We start from the raw sequence: 21,597 nt of genomic DNA, 5'->3' as shown, positions 1-21,597 counted from the left end.
CCAAACATGGCTGTGCATGCAAGGAAATTTCAAGGCAGATGTTTTTTGCAAATTCGGCTGCCAGCAAGCCGGATTTATTGTTTGGTAAGGGTACTTGCATGTTTTCCACCTCCAAATGGCAGTGGTTTTTTGTTGTATTCACGGGCAATCTACAAAACTACAGTGTAAATGCCACCTTTCTTCACCCTTCACTGCGCTACACAGCTTTCGCTGTTTGTACACAAATTAACTCCCATGTCGATCTCATTTTTATCACAGCCGCATGTTTGCTTCTTTTTCTGCACAGGCCCACGCGGGTATGGATTTCTCCGGGGCTGCCGAGCTCTCCTGCATCGGGGGTGATGATGCCACCGGAGCAGGGGACAAGTGTGGCGGCAGCCTGGGGCTCTGGATGAAGAGCAGGAACCATAATTACATGAGCGCTACAGCAATTGCCTTACCATGATTTCTGTAACCGCACTGCCTTTACGAGGTGAGGGGTTCTGATTTGAACATTGCAGTGAGATGTGCCTAATTTTACCGCCCATTGCATTGAGCTATGCCGGCCTGAGTATGTCTGTATCACAAGATGCCTTTCTTGATTCCCCTCTGCCCCCACACATTTCTTCCGCTGTCTGTCTGTATAGGACAGAGTTCCTTCATTTCCCTGTGTTGTCTCACTAACTAGATGCCTGCATGTTCATGTATACTATGCGAGTATACAGTGAAAATGCAGACTCATATGTAGTCTTGCGAAATTGCCCCGGACAACCTTTGCCCGGACAGCAGGTTGGGAGGCGAGCCAATAAGGAAGTGACACCCTTGCAACGCCGGGCGGAAGGGCGGTGACCCGTGCCTGCGCCACTGCCCGGCGCTGGAAGTAGGGAGGGCTAAGGTCCAGGGCTGGTATAAAGCGAGAGGGTAACAATGTACCCGCCCCCTCTTTGTCGCTGCCCGGGTCCAGTGTGCCGCTCGTGGCAGCATGTTTTGTTTTCAGGGCTGCAATGCCTGTGTTTGGGGAAGTATTGCGTCAGGGACTCAGTGTTGTCACAGGCGTGAATATGGTGCAGCCTTGGGATGGTTGTCGGGTAGAGCAGTAAGGAGAGGGTGTTCCTTGTTTACTTGGAGATTATGTCGTGGGGTTGCACAAACGGTGTTCGGCTGACCTGGCTGTGGGTGCTGGGTTTGTGTCGACTTAAACGCAATTGATGCACCCAATGCAAGCGACTTTGAGCAATTAGGAGAGTGTTTTGGGTATTTTATTTGGGAGACTGCGTCGGTGGTCGCACGAACGTGTGTTCGGCGGACTTGCTCGTGTAGCTTTAAGCAGGCATATGCTGTGTAAAATGACGCATCAGAGAGACTGGAAAAGGGGAATGCTTTCCCGAGGAACATTTGTAAAGAGTCGGTAGGGAGGAGGTTCTCACAAGTTGAATCTGTTGGGGACTGGCAAAATGATCGCCAATGCCCAATTTGGTGCAGTCGCCCCTGCTCTGCAGGCCTGTTGGAGAAGGGTGCAAGCATATTTTGTGGTTGCATTCTGGGTGATGTAGTTTCCGGGCAAGTGAATGGCACGCTTTTCTTTTTGTTGTTGTTTAAAACAGGTTTGTTGAGGTTACTTGGGAGAAGAGGCTGGAATTGTATAATGGCAAGTATTCATATTTATGTTTGTGGTTTTGGGGCATCGGACAATGTTGTAAATGTTTATTGTGCCAATGTTCATGTGCATGGTAAGGGGTGAGTTTAGTGACCTTTTCTGCGCTTCTGTGGATGGTTTTGTGGAGAGTTCCACTGTGACATAGTACAGGATATTTTGGATTTTTGTTCTGTGATGAGGTTTCCATGTGCATTCAAAGAGGTGGAGTTTGGTGACCTGTTGCACTTAGTCCCTCAATTGTTATGCAAGACTGACAATATGGGTTGGCTGTGACGCATTATGTAAAATTTTACCCCTGGCAATGCAGAGTTTTCCTGCGAATTGTGGGGAAATTGAAGTGGTGTTATGGTGCAGGGGTGAGGTTGTGCATTCTGGGAGTATCGTACGAGAAAATGAACAATGGTGAGTGTGGGCTCTTCCGTAGTGCGCATTGATAGAGATATTTTATTCCCATCACCTGAGAACGCTGTGTTTTTCTAATAGAATAGGGAACCTTGAAATAATGCAAGACACAGCTGCCGGTATATGCAGGTTTTTGGTACTAATTGTAAAGTTAACGGCGGGTGTGCGTGGTACTGTCTCGGCCTTCATTCGAATGAGATATGAACCTAAACAGTTGACACCAGAAGTTTCACAGGGTGTGGATAGCTTTCTTGAACTCTGGGGTTTTTCTGTGTCAAAGTCCCCACCTGGAAGACCCAATCCTAACATTTCCTTCCATGTAGTGCATTCTATCACTTTGGGGCTGCTCCGTGCTTATAGCTGGACAGAGCTATACTCCAGTGGCGGACTACACATGTAACACTGGGTGATTTTGTCATGTGAGACAGTGTGGGTATAATTTTAGTAACGTAATTTCGGCAATATGCATCTGGAATGTTAATTGTTCAGGATGGGCGATTATACAACGCAGGGATCCCTCTCTGTTTTTGACGTACAGTGGATTGGTCAGATGTCTAACCAACAGTACATGTGAGATCAAAGGTAGATAGTTTGTAGGAATGCACCCCCAGGATAATTCGTTGTACGAATGATCAAGGTTGTTGGCATGCTAGGAGGAGTGAGTAGGATCTTGGGTCATGGTTCAGATGCGCAGGAGGTGGCTTGACTGCTTACAGCCTGGGCTTCTCTGGTTTATTCAGCACCCTCTGAATTGCTCTTTTGTATGGCCCCAGGGTTCGTTGTCCGCAATCCGGCATGTTTGTGAGCGTTAGAGTTGAGATGGCTCAGTGAGTTGTGGGCTTGTGCCTCGAGGTGTGTGAAGTCTGTAGGCAGCAGGTTCAGATCCTGGATAAAGGGAAATGTACGGAAATAAAAGTGCATTTACATATTCTCTCCCTTGGATTACAGATGGGTAGAGGAATGCAAAGATGGAAAGAGTGAGGGAAAAGACAATTCTTTGTGGAAGGATCATTGGCCATCGTTAGGAGCCATTGTCTCTGTTGGGCGTTGGCCAGGATGGGTGATAGGTTTTCCTCAGTGGTGTTTGTAGGGATTTTGTGGGAGGCTAGCCTCCGTGCGTCAGTTCTAGAGCCCGGAACCATTGGCATGCAGTGGGCCCAACTTGAGTGGGGCTGGTGGGCTTCGGGCAGGCAGGAGCCGGGAGATTGGGACTCGAGGAAGGTGTACGCAGGTCAGGGGGTAACTCGGGTGTCAGTTTCAAGGGGTGCAGTTGTAAAGGGGTCGCATTTTTCTGGTGGGATCAGCACTGACTAAGTGACAGTTATGGTTTATTGGATGACTGGTGGTGAGGGAGGTGGGCCCCCTGCGGTATAGAGCCAATTGTGTGTGGGTCCCATGTCGTGTGGGGCAGAAGGGCTTTTTTTTGGGCAGCTAGGGCCTGCGGGAGATCTGGATCCGGGGACGTTGGGATGCGGACAGAGGGTCTGTGGTGCTCCCCGGGTATTGTTTCTATAAGGTTTGTGGGGAGTGGGGTTATCACCCTTCTGCAGGGCTATGCTCGTACCGAGTGACCGGTGCTGGTGGGGGCGGTTCGGCGGGGGCTGGTGTGAGATAAGCTGGTTCGATAAGCCGGTATGATAGCACAGCGAGTAGAGCGCTCGCTTTGATATCTGTGCAGAGCCTGCTGAAGCAGGTTCGAATCCCGGCAGGGCCCAACTCAGCCTTTCATATTCCGAGGTTGATAAATGAGCACCACACACCATGGGTGATAATAAGCAGCTCTCAGATACCTGAGGGTTCGTAGTGCTATATAAATCCTAAATTATTATAATGGAAGCCGGGGGCAATTGAGGCCTTGCGGAGTCAGTGGTCAAAGGACTTGTCTGGAAAGAAGCTACCCCCTTTTGGGTGGGTGCATGTCTACGGTGGGAGACGGGTGTTTCAGTGTAACACCTTGGGGATTATGTTTTGCCCCCCTCCCTCGGGTGTCAACCGGCAAGGGACTTTTTGGGTGAGGAGCGGCGTTTGGTGGGGCCGGTGTTCTCTTCTGGGAGACCGGTTGGCCAGAGATAACGCCTTAGTGTTTGTGAGATAGGGGCACCAGATGCAGGTTGAACTCTGGGGCCTCACTGGGTGCTGCTAGCAAAAAGGTATGGTGTGCCTGTCGGATCTTTGTGAAACACACGCGACCAGCGGAGGCAGAGAAATAAATGAAGCGGACTGCAGTCAAAATTGATTCGGACGCAGAATAATTGCCAAGCACGTGCTGCCGGACTGTAATGTTTTAAGATAGAAGCAGGCGGCTGTCCACAACAAAGAAATAAAGAAATAAACCATCCAAAGCGGCCTATATAACATAAGAAGAATATAAGGTAAATGACGTGACAAACTGAAATCGCTGAAGAGAAGAAGAAGGGATATTTCCCCCCCCCCAAGTGGAAGAAAATCAACCTGTAGAAATAAAGATGCCAGGCTTCCAATGCACAAAACGAGTAACACACTTGCCCGATATGAAAAAGTTCCAATACGACAAAGGATATAAAGAAGTGACTGTTTTGCAAAAACGAATGGGGTTCCTGAGATTATTTTATTAATCTAAAGAAATATACTTGTCCTGAAGACGGCCAGAAAAAAATAAAAGACACTAGGGATAGTGTCTAATTGTTTTTTGCAAACCATATGCAGACATATCCAATGGATGACAATACAAATCCTAACGTGTGAGAGACAATAACAGCTGTCTCTATTCAATAAATGTTTTGAAATAACAGCTGAATTGACAAATACATAACATCTGGTAAAAATACGGAAATTGTCAACAAGTGTGTATATATGTTTCTATGTCACATACTAACCCCATCACTTGGTAAAACATTTGATGTAATAAGTCATTGAAGATTTGTTTTATGTATATGTGCCTTGTAGAAAGTGCACATAAATAATCTTAATTGTTTTTTTTAATTGTGGTTTAATTGACTCTTGAATACATTTTGTTTTAAAAGTGTAAGTATTGGTCAGACATGGTAAATGTGTTCTGACTAAATTAGCAAACAACACTATTGTGAAAGATTGCCCGTTATACAGCTGATTGAAAAAGAGGTAGTCGGTCTTAGTCTAACCTTGTTCTGGTGTGTAGGGTGCCACACCTTGGGCATGGGGGCATTGTCTTTAGTGCAGGACCGGTGGTCAGTTTTGGTTTCTTGAGTTGTGGGACATGCTTGCCCTCTGGTGGCAGCTTTGATGTCCTGAAGTCATTGGTATGGGTGGTCCCATGTGGTGTGGGGCTGGGGATGACTTCGGGGCAGGAAGGGTCTGGGGTGCCGGAAGATCGAAATCCAGGTTGCTGGTCGCAGGCCTACTGTCAGTGGGCTCCCAGGGTATTGTTTCTCACGGCCTGGCACACAAGTGGATAGTGGGCAGGTGGCGAGGATGCCATTGGTTGATGGGCTCCTGGGTTGCATCTGTGGGTGACCTCGGTGGAAGACAAGGGCTCAAAGTGTTTTTATCTGGGTGGTGCCTGGCACACCAGGGGTTGGTGTGGGGGTTTGTGTGGTCAACATTTATTTATTTATTTGTAGGGTGCCGAAGCCTGCAGGCATCATGACGCACAAACACAGGAAACAGCAACAAAAAAACACAGAACATTTGTTGGGTTGCCATGTTCTGGGTAACAATGAGGTTACCTTATGGCAGGCAGGGGTGTTTCCCATGGGGAGGGGAGGTGGTTGACGCAACACACCCTCCGGTGGGGGGCCAGACGGGGGGTGTATGGGGTTCCTGCGTCATTTGGGGGAAGACCGGGTGGAAGGAGAGCTGCCCCCTCCAGGGACTCTGGGCCAGTAGTTTGGGTGGCAGGAGTTGGTTTATGTAGTGGGGGGGCGTGGGCTCTCGGATCCATGGTGCGAGAAGCCGTGGTGTTGACATGATGTGCCACTGGCCTCCCCATGCACGTGCTCAGTCAATGCAACGGGATGGGGGTGGCCAAACAACGGGAAATAAATGCAGCCTAGATACATGCTTTCCTGCATTTGGATTGCGCGTCCAGGCTGCGTTGTTGCTTCCTGTGCCAATCCCTCTCACTGTCCCCCACTGCCCCTTGTCCCATCATTGTGCTTGAATCCGTCTCACCTCACTCTAAAGTGCATGGGGGGGTGGGACAGGGCTGCCCCCTACCCAACATTCCTCCCCTTTCGTTACTTCTACAGTAACAAATTCTGGAATGCTTCTGAGCTACCGATCCCCCTTTATTGGCAAACAAGCCCTACGCACAGCATCGAAGGACCAGCTGACCAGTGCAGAAAATGACCCGGATGAACACAATCATGGGTATTAACATCTTCACGATCGCTCCTAGCCACGACGGGCCCAGTTAAATGCCACAGTTAGCCAATCAGTGTCTTGTATTCCTCCCTCCTCCTTCATGCGAACACCCAGGCCATGGACAGCTGCAATGATGTAGGATAATGATGTGTTTTCCGCGTCCTCTGGAGGCACGAATGTACAGCAATAATCGCCAGATTTTTTGCAAACCCCACCTTCCATCGCTATTAACATGTCCAGCACATAACGATGTTGCATTGTCATAAGTCTCAATGCCTGCAACTCGACCTTGATCACATTGAACCCATTCTCTGTGTCGTTCGCGAGCTGGACAAGTTACCACCTCACTATTTGCAACCATTTGGCATTGCCTGCAGCCTGCACTCCCGGAAAGAGTAAAGATGCAAAAAGGATTCTGCTGAGCTGAAAAGCCTATATTCCTCTGGTATTTCATCAAGCAATGTGGAAGAGTCTTTGGATATGTCATTCAATATTTTCATCCTCTGTGGTTGTTGGAACTGTCCTCTTCCTAGCCGGACGTTGGGCTCTTGTGTGGGTACCACGTTCTTATCTTCATTTTTTCAGCTGTGGGGCAACTGGGCCCCTCTGCAGGTGGTACTCCCCCCATCAGGTGTTCTTCTGGGATTACTAATAGAGTGCAGTGTGGCCAGCGAACAAACAGCCCCTCCATGATAGTGGGAGGTGCAAGTAAGCTTGTGGGCCACAGACCCAGTAGTTATCCATCAGCGATGCCATTCCTGTGATCAAGAGAGTTTTATTGCAATGTTCATTTGTGCAGACAAAGACTACCTTTGCTGCAGAAACATTGTTTATATTCCTCTTCCTTATGCACTCGCACAAGCTTTTCCATTGTTGCAATCCATGTCAGCTTTGTGATGTGCTCTGTCCATGTTTGCGCACAGTACGTAACCATTTGTGCAATCCTGTCTTTGCTATAGGTTACCAGTCCCGCAAGGTAGTGTGATGTCCTGTCAGTTTGTATTGACATGTTTCTGCCCCTTCACCATCAGATAGGGTAGCTAAAAACACTTGATGTTTTTATGGTCTTCGTTGCACTTTACAAAGTCTGGACCCATCATTTGCAGTTGCTCACTATGTGCATGCTCAGATGTTACGTTCTTCTGCGACCGTTAGTAGATACCACTACGCAGGAACACCCAGACAAGAAGGTAAGCTGTTAGAGTTAAAACTACTTGCCTTAATGAATATAGCAAGATGGTAGCTTACATAACTTGACAAAGAGGCACTCGTCTGTTGCCCAGATGCTCTAAATGGTTGCCTAGCAATTAGAATTCAGATTTAAGTCACAGTACCAAATAAGTCATGACAATGTGTAAGCACGTTAGAAGAACGTAACATCTGAGCATGCACATGGGTCTTTATTTAGGTGATATCCCCCCAAAAGAGAGAGTGAGAGTAAACATCCAACTAATGGGAAGATAGCGTCACAAGAAGCAGAACATGCTGCGAGCTACAGGTAACTGACTTCTGGGTTACTAAATGTAGTGACATAGTAACAAAATATAGAAATTGTAGCCATGATATGTGACTATAGACATATACTAAGAGTTCTCCATTGGTTCACAGATGCTAATATTTGAATCTGGACCTGTAACATTTACCAGATTGAAGAATAGCTTGGCCTGTATACGGAGATAACTCTCTGAAACATTGAATTTACAGATTGATACAAGAAGACAGGTGAGAAACTATAAGAAACCCTATAAGAACCCTTCTGGTGCAATTGAATGGAAATCAGTATTGCAACCAGGAGACTGATGGTACCCCGTTCTCCACTTTCCCATTTTCCCTATAGGGCCGTGACAAGCAAGCCACGCTGCCCGCCAAAACCCAGAGTTATCCTCCAGGATACACAAACCGGACACACAAGACAAGAATATGAAACGATTTGTAATGTATGATTGTTAATACATGTCCAGAAGAAAGCAGCAAGATATTGGTAACCGCTGAAACCGGTCAACAATTGAAAAGGTTTCGGAGTGATGACCCGAACCCCGACACCCACCACAATAGAGAAGTGGGCTCGGTCTAGAAACATCACATTTATTATTGTACACAGCAAAGAGCAATTGCAGTTGTCTGTTTTTTAATAAAAAACTTGATCTGATATATCAAGTATTTGTGAGTAATAAGACACACCGACCGGAGGCAACAACAATAAAATATAGGCTCGACCTCCAAGAAGTGTGCACGTATTTTTAGCCTTAGGAAAGAAGGGAGAGAGGATAGGGAAAGAAAGTTGTTTTTGTGTGGCAGTCCCACTTGTTTTGAGGTGGCTGAAATGTTCTAAATTAATCAAGTGAGCTGCCATAGTAATCACAACTTCTGACGTCTCTGTCGGCACAGTCCTGGGAGGTGCAATGTGTCTGGAGACACATTTAATGGCCCGAGTTAGTGTGTTCAAATATTCTTTGAACTCCTCCCCTAGCACCGCTGCAGCACTATGTGCGTCAGTACCCTTTCTTGCAGGGGATATGGGAGTATGCATATGCCGGCCAGTGACCACTCGTGGGGTGATAAATGGTGGTCTTTGCTTGGCTGCGTGCATACACTGAATAGGGCCAGGGGCAAACAGTGCACCCAGTTTTTCTTCAACGTGGTACACAGGTTGGATAATTTACTTTTTAGGAGCCCATTTATTCTCTCCACAACACCATTGGCCTGTGGGTGATAAATCGAACACATCCGGTGCTTGATGCCAAGTAGTGCTTTAACATGTTGAAATAATTAATTGAAAAAATGGGTTCTGTTGTCTGACCTTAAAATCTCACACACACCCCATTGCGGGAATACCTCTCGCATTAAGAACCTTGCAGCACACTTGGCATCCAGGTGTGCACACTGCGCTGCTTCCATCCACCTAGAGAAAGGACAGACCACCACAATGAGGTACCTAGATCCATTACAACGCTCACACATATCAGCATAGTCTATGTGTAATTCACGGAACAGCCCATCCCTGTACTGAAACTTTGACATGTGGTGCATTGTATGACCATTTCTATAATACTTTCCTGGATATTTGGTATAAACCAGCCCTCCTGTATGTCTGCAGCCATGTGCTGCTTTGAACTGTGGGTTGGATAATGTAACTGTTTGAATGCTACTGCTAGCAGCTGCTGGGGCATTACTGTCTATCCAGCGGTCTCCTGGCTCCATAACAGATCTGTTGGGGATTGCTTGCAACTGCTACGTAACCACAACTCTTTCTCCCTTTCAGGTGCCCTTCCCTGTAGCTCGATAATCTGAGAGATAGGCAACGCTGTGTAAGGTACTAGATGTTCGCTTGCTGGCGGTGCAGTCACAACATACTCAGCCAGTATATCATTCGGCAGATACACCGCCATTTAGGCTGCCCCGTCGGCGGCTGCGTTCCCCATTGATATTTTGTCTGTCCTGTTGGTGTGGGCGGCACACTTAACCGCCACAGCAGATGGCGGTGCTAACACTTCTATCAGCATTTCTAACACTGCTGCATGCTGCACTGGGGATCCATCCGCCCTCCGAAACCCCCTCCTCTTACAGCAGGATAGACCGGTGTGTAACGTTGTTGTAACGTACCCCGAGTCAGAATTTATTGTGACATGACACCCTTGTGATGCTCTCAGTGCTTCGATGAGCACCACAAATTCTGTCACTTGTGCAGAATAATGCATAGGCAACCTTTTCATGACCACCGTCTTGTACCCCCCTACCTCAAGTCGTACCACCACTGCCCCTGTCTGTCTCTGCCCATCCTCCTGATCAATTGTGGACAACCCTTCAACAAAGAGTGCCTCACCCTCTGTCAATGCACAGTCCCTTGCTTTGGGAGTGTCATCTTCCTGCCCCTTGTATAAGGCACAGTTGTGCGCCGTCAGGTCCTCTGTGTTAGGCATGTCTGTTAAAAAGGTGGCGGGAGTCACTGTTTTACACCTAACCACATGAATATGAGGCTTAGAAATTATGATCTCATATGCCGACGACCTTTGCGTAGTCAGGGTAGATTTTGACCTTTCTAGAATGGCAAACAAAGAATCATCCACCTGCATTACCGGACACCCAATTACAATCGTAGAGCTTTTCTCTATTGCAAAGGCAGCAGCTGCTAGAGCTTGTTTGCATACAAACTGCCCTTGCATCACTGCATCCAAAGTGCCACTATAATAGGCCAATGGCTTATGGCCCATAGTGCTTTTCTGCGTCAACACAGCTGACATGAGTTGACCATCAGAATGTGAGAACTAATACAATTCCTGTGTATAATTTGGGGTGCCCAGCATGGGTGCCAAACTGACCACTTTTAAATCGTCAAACTGCCTGCTCTTCTCAGCCATCCACTGTAACCTATGTAACCTATGTCTTTGGCGCTTCCCTAAGGGCCCGTAGAAGTGGCCTTGTGTACACCGCGTAATCTAGGATCCAAGCCCTACGGTATTTACACAGGCAAGAAACTTCTGCATCTCTTTAACTGAGGCGGGTCTGGGGATGGTGTATACTGACGCTGCCCTGTCGGGTAATATTCTCATACCATTCGCCGATATGAACTTCCCCAAATAGATTACTTCCTGTTTACTATATTGCAATTTGGCCTTATCGACCTTGTACCCCTTATAGGCCAGTAATTGTAGGAGCGCAATGGAGTCCCTTCGGCAGTGCTGTTCACTGTCACTACACACTAGCAGAACGTACTGGATACTGGATAATCATGCTAGGCACCTGAAAATTTTCAAGATCGACATGCAGTATTCTGTTAAATGTTCTCGGGCTCTCGCAGTACCCCTGAGGTAATCTAGTGTGTTTGAAACGCATCTGGCTCTGTGTAAATGCCGTGAGGTACCTCAACTCCGGATGGAGGGGAATCGAGAAAAATACATTTTTCAAATCCACTACATTAAAATACATGGCTTCCTTGGGGATGCTGCATAAAATTGTTGCAAGCTCGGAACTACTGGAAATTTGTATTTTGTATTTTATTTATATTTTATATAGCGCCTTAAACCAATGCGCTGTACATTTTAAAAGCAAAGTACGGTACAAAAGAATAAGCAATAAACATCAACCCTGGTCGCAAGCAATCAGGGATTTTAGAGAAGGTGGGTTTTCAAGGAGAGACAAAATAGAGAGTAAGCAGTAATAGAGCAGAGAGCGGGTGGGAGAGCATTCAGTGTAGTGGAGCAAGAAGATGGAAAGATCGGAAACGAGACTGAGCACATGGAGGGCTGGGAACGTTGAGTCTAAAGAGGGATGAAGAACGGAGAGAACGAGGTGGGGTATAGAAGGATACAAGTGCAGCAAGATAATCAGGGTGAAGCCCATAGAGAGATTTAAAGACTAAACAAAGAAAATGAAATTTGAGTTGGGAGTGAAAAGGTAACCAACCAAATAAGGCAATTGAAGAAGAAATAGAGTTGCGGTAAGAGAGAAGACAAAGTAGATAAATAGAAGGGGCAAAACGAGACCTGGGGAGACCAAAAAGAGTGGTACAGCAGTAGAAAAGTCGGAAAAAGATTACGGAAGAAATAAGAAGTTTTGAAGCTTGGAGAGTGATGAAGGGACAAACTTTGCGAATATTATGAAGATGGAAATGACAGGAACGAGAGGTAGGAGAAATGTTGTGAAATTCTTTCTGCGCCACATCATTTAGGGCAGTGGTCTTCAAACTTTTTTGGCCAGGGCCCCCCTGAGCAAAATTTGGGCAGGTCGGGACCCCCCAGAAATGCCAAATGGACAGTATATATTGCGCGCCGTCACCTGCTCCCATCAAAGTCGCTGGGCTCCCTCATCCCACTCCTACCCAGTCGCTGGTCTCTCCCCACCCCATCACACACCCAGGGCTCTCCCCACTCTGCTCCCATCACTATCCCATGGTTCCCGCCCATTGTGCTCCCACCATAGTCCCTCGGTTCCCCCATCCCGTTCCCAACACAGTCTGAGGGCCAGTGGCGGCTGGTGATTCTTTTTTAAGTGGAGGGGCATTAAGGGGAGGTTCGGGGGGGTTTCCCCCTGTGAATTTTTTTTAAATAATAGGTTAAAATGTTGCATTGTAGAGCATACTTTTAACAAAAAATGGGTAAATAGCCAAACAGTTTGCAATTGTTGCTGGGAGTCCAGGGGGCAGGCATTGATATTTATATTGATATTTTATTTCTATCGCGCTCGTACACAAGTGTTTCAGAGCGTGACAAGGCAAGGGAGGGGAACAGAGGAGAATAAAACAGCGATCTTACTAGGCCCAGTGACATTGAGAACGCGCAAGTGTGAGGGGGAAAAGTGCATGGAAGGGGGTAGAAGTGGAAAGTGCGAAGCAGAGGAGAAACAGATAAATACCAATAAATAAATAATAAAGGCAACAAACAGTGGTAGTGCAGCCAGCAATTTGCAAGTGCTAGGTTTAAGGCAGCAGACAGGGTAGGTCTGATAAGTGCAGGAAGAAAGATGGTTCTCCTCAAGTTTTAGAGTGGCAGGGCGCTGTTCCAGAGGGAGGCCCCAGCCGAAGACAGAGATCTACCCCCAGCCCGTTTCTTTGATAAACGACTGACCCTGAGGGAGTTGGAGGTAGAGGAGTGAAGAGCTCGAGAGGGGAGGTATTTGCGGAGGAATAGCTGAAGGTATTTTGGACCCAGGCCCCAGAAAGCCTTGTGGACAAGGCAGAGGGTTTTGAATGATAGATGTCTGGTAAAAAGATACCATCCCTGTCCCCTGGGCCCCACTGGTCCTAACACAATGAACATGATTATGTGTGTATGCAAGGCGCTGCACATTCATACAGCAATCACTCTATCATTCACATGAGCATCCATCACCATACACTCACTCATGACGCATCTATACACATGTTTAAATAAAAACAATGAACATAAACGTACCTTCTGCATTGGCCTGCGTGTGGGTGCTGAAACGGCCTGCTCCAGCTGCTCTGTCCGTATGTGCGAGGAGGCGCAGGCGCTCCCCCTCAGACATACAGACATGTAGTGCCCCAGCCAGCATTTCCAATGAGCTATGCAATGCTGGCGAAGCAAAACGCCCCAGCACTTGCATGGCTCAGTGAGCATGTGCGGCTGGGGAACTAAACTGAACTGTCAAAGGGAAACAATGTTTCCCTTTGACAGTTCAGCCAGCCCAGGAGCACTCCATTAGCTGGAAAAAGCAGCTGAGGGAGTGCTCACTGTTTCACTGGGCTGGCTCCTTAGCTCCTCCATAATGGGTGAGGGGCCACTGGGTGGGCGCCTCTTGCCATTATGGATGAGCCGCCAGGCTCGGACAGGCCTATAGGGCAATGCCTGCACCAAAAATGTAAAATGCTAGTTTGGGCCAATCAAAATGGGCCACCATTTTGGCCAATGTGGACCATTTTGATGAGTTACTTAACTATGCAGTTAGTAATGTTGACCATTGTTGCTGAATATATCACAATTTACTTACATTTTAACGCAAAGCACCCCTTTGGGTACTATTGAAACAGTGGGCTTCATAACTACTCTGGCGGTAGCTGTGCCGGTAAAACCGGCACGGCTGCCGCTGGAGTTGCAACCGGGTCTGGCACCCGCGAATGGGCAATTACCAGGTCATGCCGAGTTAGGCGGACATGATAATTGCCCTTTCGCGGGTGCCGGTACCGGTAGATCCCCATTCCCATTTGAGCTCCATAGGGCTCAAATGGGAATGGGGAGCTCGGATGCACCGGCACAGTTAATAACGGTGCCGGTGCATCCGACAAGCTGAGGTCAGACCTGGCGGGGGCTGTCAAGCACCCGCGCGCACAACTCTTACTATGGCGGAACGGTAGCAACGGTGCCGGTAGCTTACCGGCACCGTTGTTACTGTACCGCCATAGTAGTAATGAGGCCCAGTCTGTGACTAAAAGAATGAATATCCATTTACAACTGTGGGCCACTTTTTCATTGTTGCCTGACACAGTTTCATGCTTCAGCCCGCCCATGCGGGGCACCCCTGCCCATTTCTTCCAATCTAAAAAAAAAAAAAAAAAAAAAAAAAAAAAAAAATCTTTTTTTTATTTATTATTCATGCTGAGCTCTCAGGGCCCCCCTGGGATGCACCCGCGGACCCCTAGGGGGTTGCGACCCACAGTTTGAATACCACTGATTTAGGGGGTGCAAATCCTGAATCATTCTCCAATTGCCCTGTTGATTGTTTAACAGGATATATTGCCGTGTTACATGGGGACGTAGATGGCACGATAATCCCCTGGTCCAGTAGGGTCTGTATTGTTTTTCTAATTCCCTCGTCCATCCCTCTCGATAGTGGAGATTGTCTTACCCTGGGCAGCACCGCACCTGGCTTCAATGTTATACTCACGGGTGTTACATCTTTCAATAATCCTACATCATGTGGATTCGTAGTCCACAACTGTGAAGGAACGTGCTGCAAATCATCAAAAAATTAAGTTGGAGTTAATACTGCCATTAAGGGACACTGTACTGTTTGGTACTGTAACATTATGTCACATGGGATGCATGGGATTACCCCCCCTCTTTATTGTTGTTTTCAAACAATTTGTCATTCGCCATCTCCTTTAGCTGCACTATTGGATCTACACAGAGCACTGTGTGTCACTCGCACCCGTCCCTGTCCATTCCCAATAGGACAACCCTTTTGTCCAACACCAACAACCCCTGTAAATCCAACGATAATATCGTTCCTGCTACCACCTCAGGTGACACCGCTGGCCGAAAGTTGACATCAGTGGGCACTCGCCAACATTGTTTGTCAATCTGGGGCACCACATTCACAAGCACTGTAATACCATAAATAAACATGTCCGTATCTATGAGAATCCCGCGGACTACCACCTCGTTTGTCATGGTGTGTATTATCAGCATCAACCTTACAGATCACATCACAGGCGTGGTACAGACTACCCCATGATCTGTAAAGGGTATAGTCATGTTTAACTTTCCGAGCAGGTCCCTACCCAGTAAATTGACTGTTTAACTCTCAGAATATAGTAAGGGTGCCCATACTACCGTCCCTCTCACCTTCACGTCCAACTCCTCATTGAATGGAAGCTTGGAAATAGCCCCAGAGAATCCATGTACGTCAAGATATTTTCCTGATAGTGGAAAGTTTCCTTCCATGATGCATGATTTAGTTGCACCAGAGTCCACCATGAATATGAATTGCTTATTTTCTATCTCCGCCCCCACCAAAGGTTCCTCTTTAGGGTGGGTAGTCGTCGACAAGACCAGACACACAAGTGCTCTCTGTGGGCTGTCCTAATCAGGATATGTATTTGTTCCAGGGAATGAAAAGGGGCTACCTCCTACCACTGCTGCTCTCCCTAAGGGAGCAGCAGCCCCACCTGGTACTCTGTTCGCCGGGGCAGCACTGCTCTGCTTTTGTTGTGGCAGGTGCCGCCTTTGTTTTTCCAGTGCTTGGGACTGCTGATTACAGGTTTGATATTGCCCCCATGGATACTCTTGATTCTGATACCCTTGACCCTGTTGTGGGTACCCTGTCCTTGAGGCCCTTAGCCCTGTTACTGCGGCCCATAATTATACCCCACTGCATACCTGCTCCTGCATTCCCTTGCGAAAGGCCCTCACCTTAAGCAATTCCAACATTAACACTGTCCGAATCTACTTCCCTTGTGTCCAAACCCTCCTTTTCTTGTTCCTCAAAATCCCCCTCTTCCTCGCTGTGGCCCACCTTGCTGCCTCTGTGGCCCGGGGTACTGTTGCCCTTGCCCCACTGTCTTTGTCCTCCTTCAGCCAAGAACGCTGCAATAGTGGCACTCACCACTTGCTGGGTACTCTCTGTTCCTTCCCCCTGTACTGGCGTTGGTACAAGCACCTGGACTGCTACCTTTGCCAACTTTTTCTCCACCAATTTCGCTTCATCCCCATGACGCCTTTGGACGGTTTCCCTCTCCCGCTCCTTAATCCTTTTATAATGATTCAGTCTCAGGAAGATATCTCAGGGGCAACATGCTTGCTTTGGAAGCAAGACGACACGGAGCACCAAAGGTTCGATCCCCGGGTCTGCGCTTAGAAACCTTGGGCATTAAATGCGTTATAAATAACCTATCGTATCATATCATATCATGATGCACTATTTTACTCTGTATTTCCGGCCACCCCCTCAATACCTACAATCTTATCCAGCACCTTCTGTATTTCCTTCGGCAAGCCCCTCTTTACAATAAAATAGAAGAATGGTATCGATTGATCCCATGGCCTTCCTGTCTCAGCTCTCCATTTCTCTTGCATTTTAATAATAAATCTAGCTGGGTCCTCATCATACCCCATAGTATACTGCATCAACGACTGTAAATCAGGGGTAACCGGGAAGGCCTTTCGAAGTGCGTCACATCCTATTGCCCTAACTCCATTAAATGATGCTCCATCATGGGCACCATCCCCCAGGTTTACTCCCGGGAAACCGGCCTTAACCCACACATTCCCAGCCTGGCCACCAATTATGGCCACCAGCAGGCTCTTGAGATCCCCTACTGCCAAGGGCACCACTACTCTTTCCCTTTCAAATTTGTATATCCACTTGTTCTGCTCAACCCCGCTGTGAGCTGCGGCAGTACCTTAATTAAATTATTCTTATCCATTTGGGGCCTGGGCACATACTGTGTCCTCCCCACCCCCTTATGTATGAGGGGCTTCTGCATCTTTGCTCTACTTCCCACACCCTTCTTCACAACTCCTTCTCTTTAATAATGCCATCCGGCCGGCCCTGTTCCTCAATCTGCCCTCCACCCATAGATCTACTGTCTTCAGCCGCCTCCTCACCCCTCCCTTCTCCTTCACTCTGATCCTCAGTAAACAGATCAGTATCCTCTTCCTCCACATTCTCTCCAAGCAATCCACTGCTTATGATATTTCTCCACCCTGTCATGATACAGTGGCAGGGCCTTATACATATGTTCTATTGGTGCCCCCCTCATACTGGTGACGTCTGTCTCTTACTGACCCCACAAGGTACCTATAAAGCGCCACACAGGCTGCTGCTTGCTTGTAACAACAAAACAAGAAAATGAACCCCCACCCTTCTCTCTCACACTTCCATATGCACACACACCACTCCACAAAATCGTCAGCACCACATGGCGACACACACAATTACCGCCCCTTGTAGAGTCTGTTTTTCACCCCAAAAACACAACCACCATTAATTAAAACAACACGCTAAATTAACAACCCCTACTTGTTCCAGACCGACTACCTATACGGGACCACTACTTTTTATTTCCATATACCTCCGTTAAATATTGTACTGCATTGTGGTACCACCTTTCCTCCCCTTCCGAGGAGGTGTTCCCTGCCATACCTTTGCCTTACCTTATAATACATCACCAAAACACTCCATTCATAATACAAATTTTAACAACAAATAACCCTGACCTCATCCACATCACTTCAATGACCTCGCACTCCACATACTCACACCTTTCACACTTGCCCATGCATCCGTACCCTACTTGTTATCTCTTACAAGAGTCTACTCACATCTGCGTGCTCACCCGAACTCCTCCGTCACAGGGTTCCAACACTAGCCTGCACTCTCCTCTGAGCCGCGCTCGCATCAAAGAGCAAAGAGGACTTTCCTTAAAATGGCTCCTGCTAAACCACTTGAAACACAATTTTTTCTGGGCCGGTCGCTGTAGGTGGCCGTGGCTCCTTCTGGAGAAGCGGGCTGTAAGCCTCTGCACTGGGATCCCATCGGGGTCCAAATTGAAGGCACGCCCCTGAACGCCCATACCAGAGAGAATACAATCCACTAGGGAAGAAAGACCCAAGTCGATCTTGTAAGGATAAGAAGCAGATGAGAGCAACAGCAAAGAACTCAGCTGCTAAGAGTTCTGCCAAAAAGAGGTACAAGCAGAAACCTTTAAAGGTACATAGCATCATGATGACGCAATAACATACAGTAAAAACCTGCGCGGCTGATTGGATGGACCCTATACATGTACCACCTTTATCCATAAGGGATGGCAGTTTATTGGTCCCAGCTCAGTCCGTCCGTCTTCTAGCACGTGGGTGCTGCAGGGCTCATCTTCTCAAGTCGAAGGTCAGAAAACAAATTAATTATACTCCTACTATACAGCTTGTTTTATCACTCATACTGTGCACTGGCAGGCCTTAAGATGACACAAAGGAGGTCCTGGGGCATTCTAACATTTCACACACACATTTCACTCACTGCCATCCGGCTCCACCCTCGTTTTTAACTATAATGTATCCCTCCCAGCACATCGCAATACAAATCACACGATTGTCACTTTGCCGATATGCCCTGTCTGCCCCCTTTTGAACGTTTCAAGATTTGTTACTTTGGGGTTGGTGGTCAAAGGGCACCTGGTGCCATGGAATTCAGGGGTCTTGGGGTTTAGTCAGTTATATGGGCTATAATTCGTGGTCACCCGGAAGTGAGCCGGGTCATGCTTTGGCCAGTGTGAGATAACATGCACACCAGGTGCCGGTCTCTGATCGCGACCTTGTAGGGCACATTCCTCTTGGGTGAAAAACACATCTTTGCAACACTTTTGGAACAATGAATAGATGTTGTGGCGGTTGGTGGTGTGAGCTGTCCTTATGGGAGCTCGACATGGCTGGTGATGTCTGTGGTCTCGCGAATTTGGGCCTGGTGCATGCAATGCTGCATTTACCGTGCAGGCCTTCCCTTCTGTCTATGATTACTAATATCTACACAGAATAGCGATGCCGCTCGCGCCTTATACTGTACTATGTAGTTAAACTATATTTGGTTATACTGAAGTAGGGCCCTGTTAAACGGGAAGGCGTCCCTCTCACTGTTCCCACTACCCCCTTTGCCCATCATAGTGCTTTGAATGCGTCTCGCCTCACTCTAAAGCGCCTAGGAGAGTGGGGCAGGGCTGCCCCCTTCCCAACAGTTCATGGGTGCCAACATTTGATTTTCACTACAGAGGCAGAAATACTCCAACCCATCGCCCAGCCCAACCCATCCCCTGATCAGATTTTATAGCGCTTCCTTTTTTATTTGTAATTGCAAAAAGTCATTTGATTAACAAGTTTTGCATATATAACATCTCAGCAACGGTTTGACAACCTGCTGAGTTACCCCGATAGCCATCTACTACAGAGCGAGTCTATGCACCCCTTGATGTACTAAAAATCATTGCATTACCAATAGTACTTTGGGTGCACCACTGCCATAGAAGTGATTTAAAGGGGAATTCATGTATATCTTCCTGCTGTGGGTGCCAGGCCTTCGCCTGTATGGGGCACCATATGTTGCAGAGAACGCAGGGGCCCTCTTGTCTGGCACGGCAGCCGCGGCAGAATCTGCTTCTACTTCAGCGCTCTCACCCAACTGCAGTAAAAGCTAAATGGCTATTACTCGATGTTTCCAAAAGTTAGCGTGGTGGGTTAAGCAGCACTGTGTCGGATTCTATGTAAGATATGTAGATGAATGATTGGAATGCCAGCGGCCGGACTTCTGATCTTTTCTAGGCAGGGAATAGAAAGGGTAAAATATAACCAGCTGATGCTCTCTTTCTCTCGCTCTCTATATTTTTTGTATTTGTGACTGAGTATGAGTCATGTTTTCAGGTATGTGCTCTGACTGCTCTATTCTCTCTGCCAGCTGTGGTGAACTGGTCTATGGGCAACTTTGGAGATTTCCCGGTAGGACTCTACACCTTAGGTCCCTTTTGTGTGCGGGGGAGGATGTGCGCTGACTGGCTGTCTAGTGCGCAAATATTGTTAAGGTCAATCTTGTATGTCTATGATATTTATTTATTGTACTTTTTCAACTGCAGGAACACAAATTGGCTCCATCATCCCATTTAGGACAGCGAAGTCTCCAACAGCAGTGGCACCATCAAAAATCCTGACATCTGTGGTAGGACTTGCCGATGGTAAGGATGCCTTTTTTTAAAATGACTATATTTTGCTGTGGGTGAAGGTGGGACAATTTTAAAGGTATAGTTAGGAGTCACAATTAGGGATATTTTTGTGGCTGTTCCTTTCTTATGTCCAGTTTGGGGGGGCTGTACTGAAAGTTCACGTTTCATGTCGAAGTTGCATTTAGTGCACTGCATACTCTCTCCTAGTTTCCCAGTGTAGGGCCCTGCTTACTAGCTGATGCCTAACACCAAAGAGCTGGTTTTAGCCCCTGCTCATCTAATCTTAATTTTGAAGTCTCCGGTAGACCCATGTATCCTTGACTAACCATTCGTTTTCATTGCAGCAGCATCACTCCAAGCGTCAGTGTATCAACCTAACCACCTGTGTCCAAGCAAGCAAAATCCAGTCAAGCACTTGACCCAGTCACACAGGCAGGTAAGGATTTATTTTCCCTTTGTACCAATGGTTGAGTAGAATTGCTGAAGGTTTATATCGGCCCTGTTCAATGTGCATCCTTGTGTGGTTTTCGCCGCCAATCTGTGGCCTAGCCCAGGACCACACCTAAATAAAAAAACGTGACATACACTTAAGTCGTGGTTTGCAATGTTTTCACAGATTCAGGCTCCTTTTTGGATCGTTGGTGCTAAGTGAAAAGATCTTTTTGACTGTACCGATGGTCAAAAAAGATTGATTTAAAAAAACAGCTCTTTTTGCGTTCGGGCTTTAAAATACAAGAATATCAGATAGAACAGTATTGTTTTCTAGTGCCCAAAGATAGTAGGAATCACAAACAAAAAGCAGGAAAGGTGGAAACAAACAAAAGGAATGCAAAAACACAGAAATATGATGTCTCTTATTTGGACTTTGGGTTCACATGGATCACAGTTACTGGAGAAGTTAAGCCGCAGTGTGTGTTTTGTGGCGCTACATTAGCAAATGACAGCCTGAAGCCAACACAATTAAGGCGGCATTAGGAAACAAAATATGCCGATTTAGCAAAAAAGACCAGGGATTTCTTTGTACGCCAGCTGCAAGGCATAAAAAGGCAAAACGGCACTGTTACAAATGTGGCCTCAGTACGTGTAAATGCTCGGAAGCTTCTTACCCTATTGCATACTATCTGGGCAAAACCAAAAAGCCTTTTACAGATGCTGAGAAAGTGATTCTGCCAACAATTCTCGCTCTCAACCAGGTAATGCTTGGTGACGGTGCAGCAGAGAAAGGAAACGTATCCCTATGTCTGGCACCACAATTTTCCACCGCATCACTGACCTGTGCTCTGATATCAGTATAGAATTGATATTGTGCTTGAAACACAGTCAGTTTGCCCTACAGTTGTACGAGGCCACTGACATTTCA

At 47.2% G+C, this 21,597-nt stretch overlaps 1 protein-coding gene across 1 annotated transcript in view; it reads right to left on the bottom strand.

The window, feature by feature from the left end:
- The window catches only part of RBBP8 (RB binding protein 8, endonuclease), a 2,310,314-nt gene that overhangs the window by 2,276,691 nt on the left and 12,026 nt on the right, over nucleotides 1–21,597 (bottom strand). The window lies entirely within an intron of this gene.

This window comes from Ambystoma mexicanum, chromosome 5q, assembly GCF_040938575.1.
Source record: "Ambystoma mexicanum isolate Mex_15411 chromosome 5q, UKY_AmexF1_1, whole genome shotgun sequence".
Lineage (NCBI taxonomy): Eukaryota > Metazoa > Chordata > Amphibia > Caudata > Ambystomatidae > Ambystoma > Ambystoma mexicanum.
The sequence above is the reverse complement of the archived record's forward strand: the minus strand, read 5'-3'. Positions and strand labels throughout refer to the sequence as shown.